Here is a 23008-nt window from a genome sequence, read left to right on the forward strand (position 1 = left end):
AAGTTGACATTTTTAGGATTTTCATAATCTCTGCAAGTCAGTAGTCCAGCCATAGCCAAAGTGTTCTGAGTCTACTGTTACCTCCTAGATTTAGTGTAAGGCGTGGAGAAAAAGGGAAAAGAAGCTGAAATGATTGGAACTACCTGGGGCTACATTTGCTGAAGGCTTGCCCTGAGAAGCTGAAGAGAGCCAGAAGGTGTCGGGGGGCCTAATGCACAGGTACAGCCTTACTCTTCAGAAACAAGGGATACCAAGGAGGTACTGAGCTAACACCTGTCTAAAGACTATCATTTCATTTCTTCCTACCTGTGAATACTGAAGTGTGGCTAATCTTTCTAAACTAAAAAATACATAATATAGAGAAATTCCTATATACTACATAGGAATTTCTCTATACTATATTATATGCAGTATTTTATAGCAAATTCTGAATTTGATTACAACAAGCATAAACACAAATGTAAATATAAGACAGACACTACTTAAGCTTTTCCATTTTGTTTGCCACTTACATCTTCCTGATGACTAAGTGCAATGATTAGCTGCATTTTTTATGTAATTAGGAAAAAAGACAATAGGAAATCAGATCAAGAAATAATAAACTTTCCTGCGATTTTAAGAAATAGATTCTTACATATACAGTCAATTGATTTTTTAGACAAGAGCACTAAGACCATAAAATGGGGAAAGGATAATCTTTTCAGCAAATGGTGCTGGGGTAACTAGAGGTTCAGATGCAAAAGGATGACTTCACACCACAAATACAAATATTAGACGAAAAGATTATTTCACACTGCAAATACAAAAATTAACTCAAAATGGATCAAAGGCCTAAATGTAATAATTAAAAATGTAAAACTCTTAGGAGAAAGGATAGAGGAAAATTTTCATGACCATGGATTTGGGAATGATTTCTTGCATATGAAACCAAAAGCACAGACAACAAAAGAGAAATAGACAAACTGAACTACATCAAAATTTAAAAATGTTTGTGCATCAAGAGGATCCTATAAGATAGTGAAAACACAATCCACAGATTGGGAGAGAATATTTGCAAATTATATATCTGATAACAGATTAATATCCAGAATACAAAAAGAACTCCTACAGCCTAATGAGAACAACCAAATGAACAACCAATTCAAAAATAGATAAAATGTTGGGGTACCTGGGTGGCTCAGTCAGTTAAGTAGCTGACTCTTGATCACAGCTCAGGTCTTGATCTCAGGGTCCTGAGTTCAAGCTCCATGTTGGGTTCCACACTCTATGTGGAGTCTCCATTAAAAAAAAAAAAAAAAAAAAAAAGACAAAATGTGGTATATATATACAATGTACTATTATCCAGCCATTAAAAGGAATGAAATTCTGATATGTGCTATAAGATGGATAACTCTTGAAAACATTATGCAAATTAAAATAAGCCAGACACAAAAGGATGAACAACCTATGGTTCTTCTTATATAAGGTATCTAAAATAGGCAAATTCATAGAGAAAGTATAATTGAAGTTATTAGGAATTGGGGGTGGGCAAAATGGGTATTAGAGTTCAGTGGGTACAGAGTTTATGTTTGAAATGATACAAAAGTTCTGGAAATAGATAGTAGTGATGGCTAAAAAAACAAAATAAACTAAGACACTTCCAGAAGAAGGGAAGGGCGTTCCAGGTATGGGGAATGGGATGTACAAAGGCATGAAGGTAAGGATGCCCGCATGTTTGAGGACTCCAGTGAGGCTGTATCACTGGTTTATTGGGAAGAGAGTCTGGAGTCCAGGTCTGGTTAGGAAGGGCTTTGAACACCAAAGAGAAGTAATGGCTTGGAAATATACAACCTTTCTAGGCCCTTCTTTATCTGCCATTCTGTATTATCATTGTCCAGAGAAATAAAATCAGGAGGAAAATAAATATATATCTTCACATATGTACACAAATACATTTTATTGGTTTTTGTTTTATATATATATGGAGAGAAAGAGAGAGACAAAGAGATAGACAAAAGAGAGAAAAAGAGAGAGATTTATTATAAGAGATTGGCTCCTACAAGTACATGGGAAGGCAAGTCCCAAGATCTATAGGTTGGGTGTGCAACCTTCTCCTGGACCCAGGAAAGCCATGTGACCAGAAAGAAAGGAAGCAGAAAATTTGTGCATAGCCCTAAATCCTTCCACTCAAAGTTCTGCACCAGATTCCACCATGTGTGTGCGGTTTTCCATCACCAACAAGCGGCTCTCCAACATCAGCTAGGTGTCCTACAATTCAACTCAATTTTAATACTATTTACTTGGAGATACCATCAGCTTGCACACGTTAAGTAAGGGCTTAGTGCCACAAGACTGCCCCCACTTTGGATGTCAGTGGCAAGTCCAGGGTGTTACCTGTACTTCTGACCAATTGGCTATAAATCAGAAGTTCCTACTACCTCTTCCTTGGGTTTGATTAATTTGCTAAAGTGGCTCACAGAGCTCGAGAAACCCATTCACTCACTCAATTACCTGTTTATTATGAAGAGATATAACTCAGGGACAGCATATGGGAAGGTATGGACGGGTAAAGGGCAAAGAGTCTTCATGGCCTCTCCAGGCCACAGTCACCAAATCTCTACAGGTTTACCAACCAGGAAACTCTCCAAACCCAATTCTTTTGGGTTTTTATGGAGGCTTCATTACATAGGCATAATTGATTAAATCATTGGCCTTTGGTCATTAATTAAATCTCCAGTCCCTCTCACCTTCCTGAAATTAGGGGAGTGGGACTGAAAATCATAACCCTCTAATCATGTGGTTGGTTCTCTTGGCAACTGGTCCCCACCCTTACTTGAATTTCATAAGTTGCCTCATTAACATAACAGAAGACACCTTTGTTGCTCTCAGCCCCCAGGAAATTCCAGGGGTTTTAGGAGATCTCTGCCAGGAATGAGGATGAAGACCAAATATATATTTATTGTTATAAATCGCATTATCACAGCCACTTATGTTAATAAATGTATTACCCACCAAGGAAAAACCTCCAAGCAAAGCGGTTGACCATAAGTGCTTTAAAAAAAAACCAAACACCACCACCACCAAAAACACAAAACAAAACAAAAAAAATTAGAGCCCTAGGGACTGATAGAAACCTAAACAGAGTCCTTAAGCAACATCCAGTGACCCCTTTTTGGAACAGGCCCTTTATCTTTCCTTATCGTTTCTACAACATCATTTATAACAAAACTGAATGAGAATCCTTGACCATGACTATGATGTTTTCTTCCCAGAACTGTGCCTCATGCAAGCTGCCTGTGCCAATGGTGGTTCCAAATTTTCTGTGAAGGAGGGGCCTAGACTTATAAATAAACCCAACAAGGACAAATGCTGTGAGACTTGTCTTAAGACTGGATTTGTTTTTTGTTGTTTTTACTTAGAACACATATTTATTTGGGATGGCTCGGCGTAGAGGGACAGCTGATGAGCATCAGAGAGAGATAAAAGAGCCTGTGAGTCCTCTCTTTGTGCATGTCCCCAACCCGTGACCATTGAAGGGAATCAAAAAAATGTGTACTGCTCTGCCTCTTCAGACCAGAAGACATAAACTAGTAGCCTACCAGAGTGGCCAACCATTCTGGTTTGCCTTGGACGGGGTGATTTTTCAAGACGAAGACTTTTGGTACTAAAACAAGGACAGTCCTGGGCAAACCAAGATAGGTAATATCCAGCATATAGCCCTCACACATATTCTATTTGGTCATTTGGTGTTTTATTTCTTTTTAAAATTTGAGTGAGAATCATTTTAAAAAATCAGGTTTCCTAAAAATTCCCAGGTAAGTACGTCTTTTTTTTTTTTTTAAGATTTTATTTATTTATTTGACAGAGAGAAATCACAAGTAGGCAGAGAGGCAGGCAGAGAGAAGAGAGGAGGAAGCCTGCTCCCTGACCAGCAGAGAGCCCAATACGGGACTCGATGCCAGGACCCTGGGATCATGACATGAGCCGAAGGCAGAGGCTTAACCCACTGAGCCACCCAGGCACCCAGATAAGTACTTCTTTAACAATTAGAGTATCTGGTCATTCTGAGACCTATGTTGCCTCAGGGCAGCAAATAACCAGGGCCAGGTGGTGGCAGCTCTCTCTTTAAGACAAACATGTGCCTTGCAGATCTTCACAGTTCCTGCCCAGCTCCTTTCACCCATCTATTCTACCTACCTGGACCCTGCAGCATGAAACTACACATTAGAAATACCTGAGTTACTAATACAATCCCAACATTTAGCTGCAACCCATACCAATTATATAAGGCTTTCTGGGGTGAGACCCTGGCATCTATATACATACATGTTAATTTATGCACATCTTACATAACTGTACATCTTTTTTTTTTTAAGATTTTATTTATTTATTTGACAGAGAGAAATCACAAGTAGATGTAGAGGCAGGCAGAGAGAGAGAGAGGGAAGCAGGCTCCCTGCTGAGCAGAGAGCCCCATGCAGGACTCGATCCCAGGACGCTGAGATCATGAAGTATGAAGTATGAAGGCAGCGGCTTAACCCACTGAGCCACCCAGGCGCCCCACATAATTGTACATCTTAAATATACACTTCAGTGACATTAAATACATTCACCCTCTTGTGCAACTTCATCACCCTTCATAGGTAGAAGTTTTTCATCATTACAAACATAAGCTCTTGTACCCATTAAATAATAACTTCCCATTCCTCCTCCCCATCCCCACCTACCCCCCAGCAGCCTTTGGGAACCACCACTGCACTTTCAGTCTCTATAAATTTGTCTATTCTAGGTATTGCATATAAGTGAAATCATAAAATACTTGTCCTTTTGTGTCTGGCTTTTTTCACATCACTGAATGTTTTCCAAGTTCATGTTTCACATCACTGAATGTTTTCCAAGTTCATCCATATTGCAGCATGTACCAGAATTTCCTTTCTTTTCAAGATTGAATAATATTCCATTGTAAGTATTTATTTACCATATTATTATATTTTGTTTATCCATTCATCCATTGATGGATATATGGATTGTTTCCACATTTGGGTTATTGTGGATGATGCCGTTATGGACGTTGCTGTATGAGTATCTCTTTGAGTCTCTGCTTTCAATTCTTTTGGGTATGTACCAAGGAGTAAAATTGCTGGATCATATGATAATTCTATGTTTAATGGTGTCTGCATTTTAAAGTCCGCTAGATGATTCCAGTGTATAGACAAGGCTGTAAACTTCTGCGTTAGAGCTTGTAACCTCTGAAGAATCTCTACCTTCTCATTCCAGTATGAGGAGGGAAGCAGCGGGCAAGAAGCAAGTGGGCAGCCTAGCTGATTTAGCCAAAAGACAACAAAATGAAAAATGATTTTGAAAGTATACAGAAACTTTCTACCTTCTTACTCAAGCCTCTGAAAAAATTCTCTGCAGCCCTTTATTGGACATTTCTATCAGCCTTTCAAGAGAGCTATCTTCAAAGAATATTTTAAATTTCATTATATATACAGCTTTAAAATATTAATTCAATTTGCAGAATTTTATAAAAATGTACTGGATTGGAAAATGACACAAAAATAATATCCACTGGTTTTCTTTTATAATATCATCCAACTAAAGTGACACATTTTGAAGCAGCCTAGTTATTAAAATGCAGCTTTATGCTGGTATGAATGTCACTTATTTTTAAAAGGAAAGTAATTTTACATGATTTTCTCTCTTATTTTTTGTCCTGATGATACCGGGAGATCTGTGATTCAGGGACTCCTTCAAATGGTCTTGTCCCTTCTACCATGCTACTTTAAATGAAGACTGAAAGCTTTTAGAATCCTTCTTCCCAGGGGAACTCATGAAATGTCAAATGGTCACATCAGCCACTTGGACTAGCCTGGGAATGAAGACTTAATTTGGTCATGGGAATAGTAGATAAATATTTCCTTGAAGTTCTTTCACCATCCTGGTCTTTCTCCTCTGAAAACATTCCATCATGTTGTGTCATTGTCCAAAATGGAACACTCACTGAACTGAACTCAATTTATCAGGGATATCATTTAGTGCTCTTAGTGTCCCAAGTGGTAGAAAACCAAATTTATGTGATTTAACACTGAAGAGAGGTTGTGAGTTCATATTATCTAAAAGAAATTGGATGGGCTTCAGATGAAGCTTGATCCAGAAGTTCAGACAGTGTCACCAAGTTTTCAACTCTTCTCTTCTCTCCGTACTATAATCAGTGTTGGCTTCAGCAGGTCTGGCAGGTCTGGACTCTCCAGTTATGTTATCTAAAGACCAGTTCTGTATCTCTCATCTTCATACCACATGTTCCAGAGGGAGCCACGAGGCTCTAGTAAACCTAACAAGAGCCCATTCCTAAAGCTAGTAGAGGCATCAATCCTACCCAAATCTCATGGTTGAGAATGGGAAGGAGGAAATTCAGCATTCTGTTGCTAGGGAAAGGGAGGAATGCATTCTGAGCAGTAAAAAACATGGGTCGACTATTCCAGGTGTGTTCTGACCAATGCACAGTAAGTATGACTCTTAACTCCCCTAAACAGTGTTATCTAATGGAACTTTCTGCGATCCTGGAAATGTTCTATATTCATGCTAATACAGTAGCCACCTAACCACACGTGACTATTGAGTACATGAAATGTGGCTAATGTGACTAAGAACTGGGTTTTTTACATTGTTTAAATTAAACTTAATTTAACCTAAATAAGTTAACATGGCTAGGGGTTGCCATATTGTACAGCACAGTTATAGAGACTTTTGTTTCCATTAAAGCAACTGAAGATCACATTTGTTTTTTGGCAGGCACATAATATTATTTATAGTACATAATGGAGCTTATTATCAACAAAATTCCATAGCTTTTTTTTCTATTTATGAGTATACTGAGTCATGTCTTTGTCATTCTGTACATTTGCAATTAATAATTTAGACCTAAATGAAAGATTTCACATTTATGCCAGCTTGGATTATGGGGCATCCCCAACCTTAAAGAAATGTTTTATCCTGATATTTTTTTCCACAATATTACTTGGTCACCAACCTTATGTTGGCCTCTGTCATAAAGGGAATCTAACCTATAGCAACACTTTTTTTTTTTTTTAATCTTGAGGATTATAAATGGCTTTCAAGAGTCTGTGACACTTCTGAAATTACATGTAGATTTTTGTGTGCTTCTTTTTTTTTTTTTTTTAAAGAAAGATCCCAGTGCCTTCATTAAATTTTCAAAGTTTAAAGTCAATAATCAAGAATTTGTGTCTTTGCACAAATTATTAAACCAAGGCAGGAATCTGTGGCCTGCTGTTAAAAATGGTCCTCCCGATAAATACCAGTGTTTTCCCCAGGCTCTGTGTCTAGTTCCCTAGACCAGAAAAATAGTGAGTTTCTTTCCTTTTTTTGTTTTTTTTTAGCTTTAGTTGCCCTGCCCTGCGCCAAAAGTGCTGCCCATTGTAAGGCAAAACCACTAAAGTCAGAAATTTAAAGTTTTGACTTCAAAATGGACTTCCAAAATCTCCCAATTCTTGTTCACTAAGGTGGGTGTTTTTGTATTTTGCATTTTGTCCATACATTATAGTATTCTGTCGGAGAGGGTCACTCTTATAAATCATTATGTATTATTCATTATCTTACTATTTCATTCTCATACACATGGCATTTAATTAACTAGACTTATACTAATAAACACTTAGAATTTTACCAATTTTTAAGGAGGGCACGTGATGAGCAGTGGGTATTACATAAGACTGATGAATCACTGACATCTACCTCTAAAACTAATACTGTATTATATATTAATTGAATTTAAGTAAAAATAAATAATTTTTTTTAAAGATTTTATTTATTTATTTGACAGACAGAGATCACCTGTAGACAGAGAGGCAGGCAGAGAGAGAGAGGAGGAAGCAGGCTCCCTGTGGAACAGAGAGCCCAATGCGGGGCTTGATCCCAGGACCCTGAAATCATGACCTGAGCTGAAGGCAGAGGCTTTAACCCACTGAGCCACCCAGGTGCCCCCAAAATAAATAATTTTTTAAAAGAATTTCACCTATTTTTTTGGCAGAGCAATCACTGCTACAGTGAACACTTTTATTTGTGCCTCTCTGAGCACATGGCCAAGTAGATAATGAGAAGTAGAGTGTGGGTTATAGAATAGGTACATTAGGAAAGTAATCCATGGTGGCTAAAAGTCAGGAAACATAAATAATATTTTATTATAAATGATATCATCATATCAATAAAACATTTGATGTATATTAACATATATAATAAACATCCAAAATTTATCACATGACTCAAATGTACCAAATGTTCTCAGACACGGTGGTCAGCCTATAGATATTATCAAATGCTTTTTAAAATGTTATGAGTGCTTAACACTGTGCCCTGGTGTAGTAACTAAGGAAACTCTGAATTTTCTTTCTGGAAGATTTGAAGAAAGGCATTTCTACCTGTAGTAGGTTAAAGATGGATATTGAAAGCTGTGAACCAAAGCAATTAGAGGCACACAGACAATGCCAAGCCCATGGCTTCTTTGGTGCTATAGCTCTCCTCTTAAAACGGGCTCCGAAAGTTAGGGTTGGCATCCCCTCAGCTTTCCCTTGTTTCATGCTGTGAAGCCATTGGGGAGACATTGTATTTGCACAACCCTGGAGCAAGGAAGTTTGCATAAATGAACACTACAAGAGCAAGGTGATGAAAAGGAGTCTGATCTGAGCTCTCCACCCCCTAATGTACGCCCGCCCTGCTCTCAACAAATAGCAGACTTCCCAAAGAGCAAACGTTAAGGATTATTATAGCTTCATTTCTTAATTTCCATTTTGATTCAAAAATCACAGGAGGCTATGATCTGACTTTATGATTTCTTTTTTCCCCATGCAGCTAGAATGGGGAATCTGACATTTATTAGCTTAAAAGTAGGGTTTTTCTTTATGGCATTAAATATTCTTTTTCATGATGGTGTTTTACTTCACAAATGGCAAATAGATCATGATGTGACCTGCGTAGAAATGTTTTCAAAGCAGGTTTGAGGATTCTGAAAAATTCCCCTTATTATGTAATGAGTTGAAATCCCACTCTCTTGTTTGACACACTCTGCTGGCATCACCCATCATACTGGCAAGAGAAAGTTAACTGAACATGGGAAAAAACTTGGTGCTTCCTCTTCATATTCAACAAAGTTCTTTTTCTAAGGAATTCTAAGAATATAACAAAGATCCATAGCTATAAAACTTTTTCATATTTCTTTTCAATCAGGGGTTCATTTATGAAATGCTTACTAAACACTCATGTCGTATGAATCATCAGTCTAAACTCTGTGAGGAATACAAACATGAAATATCCATAGACCTGCTTATGGCAGGGTCCTACTTAGTTTCTTGGATGGGTTCAGATGTCAGGCTCTTTATGTAGTTCAAGTGATGGTATTAATATTAAAAAAAAAATCCAGTTTCTACCTTCACAGAATTTACAGTCTAGGAAGAATGTAAATGTTAAATAAAAAATTACAGGTATGTAAATTCACAGCCAACTAGAAGTTCTAACCTTGCTTTATAACTTAAAATCAGTTGAGCTCTTGTCCCTCCCTCCCCATCAGACAACCAGCATCCAGTAAGAATAAGTTCCTTGCTTTTCATTCCTCCCCCTTTGTTTCATTCTTTCTCCTATCTTATTTCATTCTCCTTTTCATGTAATATTTATTTATGAAGTGTCTCCTATGTGTCCAGCATTGCATCGAGCAGGAATATCAATGAAGCAAGATACAAAGTGAAACTATGTCCACTAGTGCCATTCTTGGAGCACCTGATGGTCCCAGGGTAGGCTTTCCTTTCAGAGCTCCTGCAGGGTGAGTATGCCTTTTCCTTCTCTGACTGATTGGATTCCTAAGAATGCCCAGGATCCTAAGTCAGAGGGTTGTCCCCTGGCAAACAATTTACTGGAACTTGGAGATAGCTGGACAGTGTTTCCCAGGAATGAAAGCTGGTTAAATGGCCAAAGTTTATTAAAGCTCTCTGTACGCAGCTTAAGACAGAATTCAGTCAACTGCCTCTGGTGGCTTTCACTCCATCTTAACTTCCAAGAACCACAGAGATGAAGTAAATGAGCCACAGGAATAGGGATTTCTTCCAGGCTGGAGATATTACAATCCTTCTCTGAATATAAGAGTTGGCTTAAAAGGGCAGCATTCACTATTGAGGGGATAACTCCGAAGAGGTCTTGTGGTTATAATGGTTTTATGATTATTTTGGACCTCTGCAAAGACTCCTGTGTTTGGGTAACTGATTCCATGCTGGAGAGATCACACACACATTCCTTAACATTAGTCTGTGGCTTTGTTTGACAGAATTAAAAGAGCTCTGTGTCCATTCCAGTCGCCCGTCATACCCCAAAACTGTCATTCAGATGACTGTGGATTCTTTCAGAATTAAACTCTGGTTCTTCTATATTTTTTTTTAATGATGTATGTAAAAATTGTGAAGATTGTGAAGTCTACACTGTGTTGAAAAAAGAAGATATTTAAGTCATAGTACTATCCTCCAAAAACCTATATATGAGGAAGTGATATTTGTTAGTTAAAATGCACACATACATAGATACATACATACAAACATACAAACACATATATAAACAAGCAAAGAAACAAGTTGTAAAAGTAGCCACCCCTTTTCTTCTACTGTCAATTGTTCAAGAAATAGTGCCCAAGCACCCATCCTTTAGGAGAAATCTATCATATATGTTGAAAATAAAAGATTCTTAAGTCAGGTCACAGTCTTCTAAGAGCCTTTGGACGAAGAGATGAGATCCGTTAATTAAAATACATAACACACACACACACACACACAAATAGGTTAGAAAAAATATCAAGGATGACAAAAAGGAATATATTCAACAAATATTTATGAAGTACTGGGTGTATTCTAGGGCCAATATAGAGCTTTTATTGTAGTGAGGTTGATAGATAATAATAAACAAGTAAATAATCTCAGGGAAGAGGAAGTTCCATGAAGAAAAAATAAAGCAGGATGGGAAAGATAAAAGAGTGTTGTCAGGAAAGAGGTGATATTTGATATTAGACTATGTGAGAGTATGTGCAGGAAGCAGCCATGAATCCAGATCATGTAGAGCCCAGCAGATGACAGAAAAGACTTGGACTTTCATTCTAAGTTGGAGAGAGGAGACATTTGGAGGGTCTCAAGGTGAGGACTGACATGTTCTAAGATGTCTCTCCTGTGTTAAGGACAGACTGCAAGGGGTAAGGGCTGAAGAAAGAGACAAGGTGGAAGGCTTATGATGGTGAGCAATGATAATGGCTTGGACCTGGGGTGGCAATGGGGATGACAAGAAGTGAATGAATGATACAATCATTTTGAAGGCAGAATTAATAGAAATTGTCAATAGATCAGAAGTGAGGTGTAAGAGAAGGAAAGAGGGTAAAGATGACACCAGGTTTTCCAGTCTGAGCAATTAGAAGAATCATTAGTTGAATAATTACGAAAATGGTTAACTTGTTAAGAGTAAATATATATATATTTATATACACACACACACACACACTCAATATATTGAGTATATCAAGAGTATATTGAGTATAACAAGAGTATATCTTGAGTATATCGATATATAGATGTATAGATATATATATCTATATATCTATCTTGACAGAGAGAGAGAGAGCACAAGTAGGCAGAGCAGCAAGCAGAGGGAGAAGAAGAAGCAGGCTCTCTCCACTGAGCAGGGAGCCTGATATGGGACTCGATCCCAAGCACCCTGGGATCATGACCTGAGCTGAAGGCAGCTGCTTAACCCACTGAGCCAACCCAGGTGCCCTGAGGATGTTTGAATCATAGTACAAAACCATGTGTTTCCACTAGAATGGATAAAATTTAAGACTGACAACATTATTTGGGAGGGCGTAAAACAATTAGAATTCTCATGCATTCTTGATGGGAGTGTAGAATGGTTTAACCGCTTTGGAAATCAGTCCAGTACTTTCTCATGAAGTTAAACTTACACTTACTTATGGCCCAGAAATTTATTCATAGGTATATAAACAAAAGAAATAAAAACTTGGGCTTCAGAAAGTTGTATATAAGAATGTTCATAGCAGCTTTCCCTCTGATAGTCTTAGAATAGAGACAATCCAAATTTCCACTGACAGGAGAATATAAACAGTACATTCTCCTGTGGTACATGGAGTACCACTCAGCAATTTAAAGAAGTGAACCATAGCAACATGGATAAATCTCCAAAACACTCTTCTGAGCAAAATAATGCAAATACAAAATAATGTATATTGATTGGTTTCATTTAAATAAAGTTCTAGAACAGGAAAACCTACTCTATAATGGTAACTCGAAAGAGTATGTGCTTCTGGGCTTGTGAGATAGTGAGAGGGTTTTCTGAAATACAGCTTTCTGGAATGATAGAAATAGTCTATATCCTGATAGGGATATGGCTTATATCAGTGAATGCATTTGTTAAAATTGATCAGACAGTACACCTAGGTGTACACTTCACTTCACTAAATAATTGTTAGACTTCAACTAAAAAATGTTTACATAAAAAAATTAAATAATAAAGTATTTTAAAAATAAGAGTATAGGTACCCAATGATATATACCACTATGTGTAAAAAGCACAAAACCTCATCTATTTCTATCGATACAAATATGGACTTGTATACAACTAAAAGCAGCATTTTTACATTAAAAAGAATCTGACTTAGTAACTTTTCCTCTCTGACTCAGCACTGATAATAATCAATAGTAGCATTATCTTGTTTAAATGTTACTGCAGCCTTTATGGTTTATTTTACTTGTCCCACTTCACACATAAACTGAGTATTAGAAAGTAATGTGACGGGGCGCCTGGGTGGCTCAGTGGGTTAAGCCTCTGCCTTCAGCTCAGGTCATGATCTCAGGGTCCTGGGATCGAGTCCCGCATCGGGCTCTCTGCTCAGCAGGGAGCCTGCTTCCTCCTCTCTCTCTCTCTCTCTCTGCTTGCCTCTCTGCCTACTTGTGATTTCTGTCAAAATAAATAAATAAATAAAATCTTAAAAAAAAAAAAAAAAAAGAAAAGAAAGTAACGTGACTTGCCCACAGACATATCACTATTGACACGTAGAGCTGGAAGTTGAATCCTTGTCCATTTTCCTCCAGCTTGTACTTTCAAATACTACATTATGTTTTCTTCCACAGCAAGGACACAGGCACTCTCTAAGAAACCCTTAGTTGTCTCCAGGATCTCAGACAATCCCTCCAGGTGCTGTCCCTGTCCTCCATCTTGCTTTCTTCTGAGGCATCTGGTTTCCATCCTCTCATCTTAGACCTGACTTCAGCCTGCCTTCCTAGCTCCTACAGAGGATGTTTTGTTTACCGTGTCTGCTTGGTCTTTGGTTTTATGTTTAGATATTGTCTTTTGGGTCCAGTTTGGCTGAACACTCTGAAGCCCTCCAGGCTAGTCCTGCTCCACCAGTGCAAAATACAGCAGGCTCTCAGAACCCTCACCTGAGTCCAGATGTTCCAGGCTGGGCCTTTGGATAATTCCTCTCACCATCCAATGTAGAAATGTTGAACAAGACTTCTTGCTGAATTTGTTTGATGAGGCTGGATATCTACTTCCTTTCCACTAAGAAACTCTAATTTATTTTTTGAGCCATAGAATGGAAAAATTTTGCTATTCATAAATACAAAATTCAAATGTGTTGGATATGAGGAAAAACAGTCCTTATCTACTGGAGGTTTAAAAGTCTGAGTTAAAGATTCTGAAAATTCAACTACTTTATGTTTTCTAAAATTGAATGATTTCAAAAGGCTAGATCTGGCAAGACAGGAAAAGAAATAAGTAATAGGTTAGAATGTAAAACAAACAACCTTTCAGCAAACTATGCCTTTTAACCCAAGGAAAACCTCTGCTGCCTCAGAGAACACAGGTCAATGTATCAGTCTTCCACTTTATTAAATTATTAGTATTAAAAAATAACTCTGAGAAAGCAACAAAACACAGCACAGTGTTTTCTACAAATAGAATTTAATTTGCTATCTCAAGAGCTGCTAGCTTTTATCGCCAAAGGTTGGAGCATGATGTTTTCAGAAAGAAACTTTTTTTTTTTCTTTTATCTAGTTTGGAGGAAACATGGCCAACATTAGTTCCAAATATTTTATTTCAAACATAAAGCATAGAACCAATACTAATAAACAACAGGCTCTTATGCCAACATTGGTGCATGTTTTTGTTATTGCATTATATTCCATGAGAGTTATTTTGCATAATTAAATAGAAAAAAAAAAAAACCCTTGAACTTGGAATTATAAAACCGTCACCACAAACCAACAATTCCACTTGATGTGTATTAAGTCATTAAATTTATTGTAAAAAAAAAATGGAGAGAGAAAAATCTTTTCTTTCTAAATCATTAAAAATTCATGAGGGTTGAAAGCAGAGCAAACAGCCCATACATTTGCTTAGGGAACTACTGCAGAAGAAGGCACTGCAATTCAGGAGAGGAGAAGAGAGTTGAGGGAAATTGGAGGGGGAGGTGAACCTGAGAGACTATGGACTCTAAAAAACAATCTGAGGGTTCTGAAGGGGGGAGAGGTTGGGGGAACCAGGTGGTGGGTATTAGAGAGGGCACGGATTGCATGGAGCACTGGGTGTGGTGCAAAAACAATGAATACTGTTACACTGAAAAGAAATTAAAAAAAAAAAAAAAAGAGAAAATGAGCTTCTCTTGAAATCAGAATGACTGGTTATCAAAATGACTACCATGTGGGCTATTGGGAAGAAAGGACTTATACATTCTGAGAATGTAAATGTTTGTCCCACTGTCCCAGATAAAGAATGTTTGGGATGGGGGGAAGGTAGACCAGCCATGGTCTAAGGAGTCTCACAGTCGAACAGTTCAAAAGAACGGGCTACCATGGGATCTGTACAAGCAAGCAGATCCAGAAAACACAGGTTGAGTTAGGACCTGGCTTCTGGACAAGAGTCAACCCAATCTGCATCACATTGTCCAACAGCTGAGACAATGGTTTTTCAGCCAGTTATTCAGACATCAGAAGTTATATCATTTATTCATTTGGAGCATTACCACAGCTCTTGTGACAATTCATTCTGTCAACATTATGAGTTTGCTCTGAAAAGCTTTTTCTTAATGTGTTATAACTGGGAGGCATTCATGAAATGGGCAGAAGGAGAGAGAAAGAGATCCAAGATGCTAGGAATGAGATCCATTCAAATCGGTTCAGATAAAAGTGTATCTTTATTGAAGGGGAAGTTAAGATTACCCAGAGATTAGAAACTGAGTTCAGTTAGACTGCTTCGGATCTATATGAGAAAGTGGAACTGCCTCTCATGGAGTCACACTGAACCTTTTGGAAGAAGGTACAAGGGAATACAGTAGCTTTCTATTTACTCACCTATTTTCTTTAGTACTCACTAGATATCTGGTCTGTTTTTTCTTAATCTGTGCCAACTCTCCATTTTACTGATGGCTCTGGTGCCCCTCACTAATTTATTTGTGGTGTTGGATGCCATGGCCTAATGGTGGCCCCAAATTTACATGACCCCCATCTCACCTACTGCCTCTTTCTCTTTTGATTCTTTTTTGTTTTTTAAGGGAATTACTGGTCTAGTTCAGGTCACATATTTATCCCTGGTCCTATCAGTAATGGCCAGAGAAGTTGGTCAGCTTCCCAGTCACCAGAGTGGGAAGAGATTCTCTGAGAAGGGGATGAGGCCACAGCAAGCAAATTGACTGTAACATCTACAATCGTACAAGCTATACAGTTAATTCTTAAATAGTCAGGAAGTGAACCTACCGAACAGGGTTGTATGTGTATATCACTTAAATAATTACCATAGTTCTCCAATCCTAAAATGAATATATTTTTTACATTTTAACATTTTTTTTCAAAGTGAGATGTAGATTACAATCAACCTGTACATTTAATGCAGTCTAATAGCTGCTATTAACTTGATGATGTATCGTAAGTTCAAGTTTCTTCAAGAATTGGGGAATCACAGAAAGCATGATTCTACTGGCTCACAGTTTTTTCAAAAGCTAAAAATCAAATCTTTTTCTATAAAATTACTATTAAGCACTATTTCCCTAATTGTTCTATATTTGTCTCGTTTTTGTTTGAAAGATGACAATTTCATCATTTCAGCAGTAATTCTCTAATTCCATCATGTTACCCTGTCCTCTGATATTATGCCTTAATCATCTCTCTTTGGATTAACTCATTATTTCAATTAAAGTCCTTGATATATGTCAAAGATGTGCCCCTATTTGTGACAGAGCCATAAAAAATGTATTGCTTTAATGCTTTCTATAAATCAGTTTCTCAATTCCATTCCTTTAATTATACGTTGTTTTTCTCTGGAATCTTTCCAATGTCCAGATTTTGTTTGTTTGTTTGTTTGTTTAACCTAGAAGCATTTCCAAAATTTAAGTACAAGATGCCAGTATAGGCTGACGAAACTGCCTTTCCTCTTTTGTGATGTTGCCTTACAAACAGTTCCAAGTAAGGCCTTTCCCCTCTCCAGATGATTCAACGTAGAACTAAATTACTTTTAAGTTTCATCCAGCATGCCAGCTTGTAGGCATTTGTCCACCAGTAAAGTCTGACCATTTTGGGTTATTTTTAAATAAAGAGAATCTTTATTTAAAAGTGAATCTTTTGCTTTCTTTTCCAGTGGAATTTCCTCTTATTATTTTCCAAACACGTGTGTTATTTAGCCTTCTAGTTAGCAACAGATACCGCAAATTGACGTTAGCAGGAAGTGGGATGGTATGATTAAAAAGACAATTCCCCCTCAATCTAAGTTTTAGTTTAGGTTGTGACATGGACATACCATGTGGCTTTAGAAAAGGAGCTAATGTTGCTGGTCTAGTAAATGGTTAAAAAGGCAAGCAGGGCTAGGTGATTCCTAACAGTCCTTTAGCTCTAACATTCTACATAATCATTTCTTAATGACCTGGTTAAAAGTTTTCGGAGTGCTCACAGGCTCAAGATCACACTAAATCCTGGACCCATGCCTGTAATGCAACACCAGCCCTACATTCATTCCCCATATTCTACACCTCCAGGAAAAGACTATCCAGATTCTATCAAAGTCCCATTCCCTACCAAATGGGCGCACACACAAACACAGATGTACATACACACATACACACACACACACAGTTTGCTTTGGAAGTGAAACTTTATGGAATCCAGTACTATAGGAGGTCAGCTCTTTATCTTTTTTTTTTTTTTCTCTGATGGATATACACGCAAAAAAGAAATGATGTCCTCATTTTTCACTCTGATAAGAAGATTGCATACTGCCTTCCCTTCTGATAACCTAAAGAAGGAACTATTTGTCTGGAATGATTTATGCTGTATTCTGATAATCTGGTTATAAAGCTAGTTAATACACCATAAATTTACCTTAATAGACCATGGCCTGCCCTTTGAATTCCTTTTCATGCTTTTGTTTTTGGACATCACACTTCAGCCTTAGTTCCCTTGAAATGCACCAGCCATACCTGGACTGAATAGTCGCTAATATGTGGCCTCCTCCTGGTTTAGATGTCTAGAACCCCATTTATCTGGATTCTAGGTGCATTTCAGATCACATTTCTGCTTGCTAAATGAAGAAATCATTGCCAAAAATTGAGTAGGCATGATACCAATTCTAATCTTCTAGGAGGCATATCCTCCTGACCTGCTAATTCATACAGTGTGTGTTATGCTTAAATTACAGGAGAAATCCCTTGCTGCCTTTTGTCAATAGTTATTTTTGCAAAGTCCTCATTACTTTCCGATTGACCAAATTTGTTTTCTTGATTTCTCTCATTAAACACAGGTTTAGAAGTAACTTCAATTGTGTAGCTTTTCTTGCTTGCTTGCTTTCTTTCTTTCTTTCTTTCTTTTTTAAAGATTTTATTTATTTATTTGACAGAGAGTGAGAGACAATGAGAGAGAGAGAGCACAAGAAGGGTGAGCAGCAGGCAGAGGGAGAGGGAGAAGCAGGCTCCCCACTGAACAAGGAACCCGACATGGGGCTCCGATCCCAGGACCCTGGGATCATGACCTGAGCCTAGGGTAGATGCTTAACTGACTGAGTCACCCAGAAACCCTTGTGTAGCTTTTCTAATGGCTTTCTTCCTTCACGTCTGCCCTCATTCCTAAATAGGTCTTCCCCACCCCCCTGCCCCAAATAGGTCTTTATTCTACCTTGGTCTCTCTCTCTCTTTCTCTCTATCCAGTCTATCTAACTAAGTCTAATGGATTTTGGAAAGTGACTAGTAGCTGGATATCTAGCTTTATTATTGGGTGTGAAGAACATTCTCCCCTCTCTCTTGCCCCAAGTAATATCTCCCCCTCCCCCAAGTACAATATACACCCAATAACTTGTTAGCAGAAACCCAGCATCTCCATTTCCTGACTATTCTAAGATGAAGTCATGCTTGGTCTTTCTTGCCCAGTGGAACCAGAACTCTGATGTGCCTTCCTGAACCTAGACAACTCCCCTACTCCTGCAAAGTGCTGGTTGTTCGGGAACAACCTATATCCCATGGGGCTTCATCCTCGCCAGTGCAAATTTCTACTGAAGATCCAATAGTTCATCCATGTTACATTGGGTTTGTTCCAGGGTAAAACTTCCTTGGACTCCCAAATTAGTTTGTATGTGTGTATGTGCATGTGATAATTTATTTTAAAAAGCTGCTTCCCAAGACTCAGTGTTGAACCCAGAAGACCTGAATCAGAACATGTTCTTTTTTTTTTTTTTTTAATTTATTTTTTAATTTTTTATTTTTTATAAAGTCCTCTGGCTCTCAAGCCCAGAAGACCCATCCCCTTTACTATGGCAAGGGGCTAAAGTCCCGACCAATGTGTTTCAACCCTCGGAGTTATTTATTCCAGGAATCTCAAGATCTCTCTTCCACCAAGTGAGTCTGTCAAAGGTACAGATCCAGACAGCTTAGAAATTTTTTTTTTTTTTTTTTAAGAAAGGAGGAGAGACTCAGTCCTGACCTGATAGAAGGTCCCCAGACTCCTATGCAAATGACCTCACTCCTCCTTTGTGCAGCTTAGCCATAGTTTCTTTGGCCGGATACTTTGGTACACACTCTAAATGATCTCCACAGACATTAAAGCATTTTGCTAATGGCTTCTTTCAATGTTTCCCTCTGAGACTCTATCCACACCTGGTTGACTATTTTAACTGTCTTCTTGGCTGGCCAGCTTGGCCCAACTACCACAGTGTGGGTGTGGGTGTTTTTCATTGAATAAACTGCTTTTACCGTTTTTACTGGCTTGACCAGTCAAGCAGATTAAAATAAGTTACATGTGCTTTCAAAAAATTAAACCATTTTGGCACCTTGATCAGTGGTTTGATGAAATCTGATTTTTACTTGAGTTTTAGACAAGTTAATGCTTAAAATGTCTTTCACCTCTGGACCTCTTCTCCTGTCTATGAAGAACACAATGGACTCGTCAGCCCAGCATTGATTCTCACTCAGTTCATCAGTTTTCTCATCTGTTACTTGGGCATAAAATCTAATGATCCTCAGTCACTGCTTAAGATAAAGGTTTTTGAACATAATGGAATCCCCAGGGGTCCTATCCTTCCTTTGCCCCTGACTAGCCACATGATCTTGGGCAAATTACTTCACCTTCTTTGTGCCCTAACCCTCAACTGTGAAATGGTAGCATTAATAGAACTTGCCTGATAGGGGTGTTATGAAGAATAAATTAGAGAATGCGTGAAATATCACAGTCAACATTAAACAATAATAACGGCTAAAATTACAGACCATTTCCTATGAAGCAGATCCTAAGCTAACAGCCTCTTAGATGATTACATTTAATGGCATCTACTATTTTTATTTGTCCAAGTTGTTTAAATTTCACAAATATTTGGTCATTACTCAGTGATTAGAGCTTTTGTGGATATAAAGATTACCAAGGTAAAATTCCATAATGAGTTTATAGTCTAAAGGGAAGAGTAAGACAAAGACACACAAAAAAGCATGTTGAATGGTGAGTCCATGAGTGATCCACAAAGTGTTACAGCAACAGAAAACAAAAGAGAGATGACTTCTTTAGGGGCCTCGGAGTTTTTAAGAGGCCTTCTTGAAGGAGGCGATACTTAAATGATGGATTTGTTTAAACAGGTAACAGTCAAAACAAGAATAAGAAATTAGCAGTAATAATAGCAGCTAACACTTGCAGAGTGCCTCTTGCATTCCAGGTGCTATGAGAAGCATTTAATCAACCCCATGAGTTAGGTATTATTGATCTCATTAACTCACCTCTTGAATTAAGTATTATTATCATCCCTCATATTATTCTCAAGGCTGAGAAAAATAAAATAACTTTCCCCAGAACACATACGCTATAAGGTCAAGTCAGGATTTGAATCCAGAGCCTGAGTTCCCAACCACCACAAAAAGACCGCTTCCAGGTAGTTGGGAAGGGAGTGGCAGAAAAACTGACAGGACAAGTACAAACTTGTGTGCTCAAGGGCGCACACAACTTGAGGTGTTTACACTTGGCTGGTTTACACTTGGCTGCAGGAGGGGATGAGTGAAAAGCAGGGGCAGGAGAGCTTCAGCTGAAGTCCCCCACACAGAGACGTGGCTTTCAGGAAAGCTGTAAGCAGAAGTCGCAGTCAAAGATGTACTTGAAGAAGACTCATTTGGAAAGAAGCTTCACTAAGGCTGAACTGGGAGGGCCTGATGACTGGCTGGGTTCAGGGAGACAAAGGTCAAGGCTGGCGTTGATGATTCCCAAATTTTCATTGGAACTAGTATGGAGGATACAACCCAGGGGAAAGCATGTTGATAATTAGCACATGTCGATCACATGTAAGATTATCCATTTCTCTCACGGTCTTCTCAAGTTGTACAAAAGCACTGGGGTCATTATCCTTTTCTCTCACTAAAGAAGGCTAAGATTCCTCCAGAGACTCTCCTGATAAAATTGGGGATGCGGAAAAGCCTCCCAATGTCCTTTCTGGAAATCATACATCCATGTAGTTTTCTTAACCAAGAACATAGTACTCATTAAGGTGACTGGATTCTCCCTGGCTTTTGCATCCTTTACCTTGGAGGTAAAATAGAAATACATGGCACAGGGGGCCAGAATTTGATCCTTGTCATTTCCAGTTACATCACTGTGGGCCAAGTCACTGATTTCTGTGCACCAAATTATCTCACTTAATCCTCTTAACTAATCCTTGAGGCAAGCATGGTTAATCCAATTTTGCAGAATAGTAAACTGAGGTTCAGAGATGTGAAGTAACTTACAAGTGGTAGAGCTTCAGTTTAAACTCACATCCATTGAGCTCAAAAGTTTGGGGTTATCAGTTAAAAAAAAATAGCACTCATTTCTTTGCAGTAATGAGAGTCTCTATTTTAAGTTTTCTGAAGTATTATGTGCATCTTCTCAGGTAGCCTTCCAGGTCTTCCTAATCGTTTAACATGTAAGTTTCCAGAGCAATTTTCCCAAACATCTTAGGTTTGTTGAAAGAGGCTCTTGCATAATTCCAACCCCTGGCCAAACTCTTAATGATGTTATTTCACACCATATGCATTGAGGTTGGCCTGAGTCAGCCACTTTTCTCACTTTTGATTTTTCTCCTCCCCCTACCCCCTTCTTTTTAAGTCAATATTCATTTTAAATGCAAGAAGTCAGCCTCCTTTTTAGCTGACAAGGCTGGTTGTTCACACACCTTTCAGGTGCATAACTGACAAGTGTCCACTTAGGTGTGGGGCTGACTATAAACAATCTTTGGAGATATTCAAAGGAAAAAGGCAGAGGAACTAGCAATTTGCTGAGCAAAGGATGTGGTGATCTTTAGAGCCAAAGTGATCCCCAAAAACCCTCTTGATTAGGAAGGGTGAGATTGGCAGTCTTCAGGCATCCCAACTCCAGCCCCGTGTCCTCTTTCCTGGTTGTTTCCTGCAGTGAAAAAAAATCTGCATACCTTCAGCAGTGAGGAACCCCACTTCCAGATACAATGCTTCGCCCAGCCCAAATCCTACTGCTCCTTTTCCCTCCTGGCTCGCTCACTAACTCTCTTTCTGGGAAAAATGCATGCCTCATGGTATTTTGATTCTGGCTGCACATCTGAATCACTGGGGAGCTTTAAAAAATGCCAGTACATTGGGCCCTCTCAAGACTGGTTAAATTAGTGTCTCTGCAGGTGGGTCCAGGGCACTCATTCTCTGGGCAGCGTACAAGTTGGGAACTTTGTAGAATATCCCTCAGTTTGGGCTTGTCTGATGTTTTTCTCATGGTTGGACTGCTGTTACAGGTTTGAAGAGGAAGACCGCAGGGCAAAGTGCCCTTCTCATGACAGGATATTGCTGTTCTCATCACAACTTTGGGCTCTGCTATGATAGAAGAGCTACACTATAATGGTTCTGAAGTCAGATGGCCTGACTTCATACCCTGGCCCAACTACCTATACACACATGACCTCAGGCAAGTCCATTTTTCTCTCCAAATCTTAGATGCTTTATTCGTAGACTGGATTAACAATCCTTATGCATTTGTAGTATTTATAATAGTGCCTGGCACATGTTAAGTATTAAACAAATGATAAACATTATTATTATTTTTTATTAACCATTACCTTGGGCAAAGTTCTCCCGTGCTTCCTTAAATATGAAATATAGGAGCTGAACTAGATGATATTTAAGGTGCTTTTAAGTTATAACCTTGGATTCTGGATGAAACTTTTCAGATGGTTTGCAAATGAAAAGAAGACAGACTCATCAATGCATGCTGCTTTATAATTCTTCATCCTAATTTGCTGATTGCCTAATTTGTAACAGAAAGCTGAATTAGCAATTCTGCCAATACAAGTTAAGTTCCTCTGTATCTCAGAAGCAGCTACAATATATAGGAAAACACTAGACATAGAGTTAGGAAATATGAGTCCAGTTAGGGATGGGAGTTGACACTACTAGTTGTTAAGTTAGGTTGCAGTTGTGTTTCAGTGGTAGAGATGGGTTTACCTTGACCCAGCCATGCACCCTTGAGTG

General features: G+C 38.4%; 2 long non-coding RNA genes across 3 annotated transcripts in view; one reads left to right on the forward strand and one right to left on the reverse strand.

Moving 5' to 3' along the window:
* LOC116586775 overlaps positions 1 to 23008 on the reverse strand; it is a 292442-nt gene that overhangs the window by 3495 nt on the left and 265939 nt on the right. The window lies entirely within an intron of this gene.
* LOC116586773 lies at positions 8 to 22444 on the forward strand. Of its 2 annotated transcripts, XR_004284146.1 has the most exons (4): positions 8 to 219; positions 7380 to 7502; positions 9693 to 9811; positions 22276 to 22444. It is a non-coding gene; the product is annotated as an uncharacterized LOC116586773 (long non-coding RNA). The 2 variants fall into 2 exon arrangements; XR_004284145.1 differs by lacking the exon at positions 8 to 219 and having other exon boundaries at positions 5534 to 7502.

The sequence above is a fragment of the Mustela erminea genome, chromosome 3, assembly GCF_009829155.1.
Source record: "Mustela erminea isolate mMusErm1 chromosome 3, mMusErm1.Pri, whole genome shotgun sequence".
Lineage (NCBI taxonomy): Eukaryota > Metazoa > Chordata > Mammalia > Carnivora > Mustelidae > Mustela > Mustela erminea.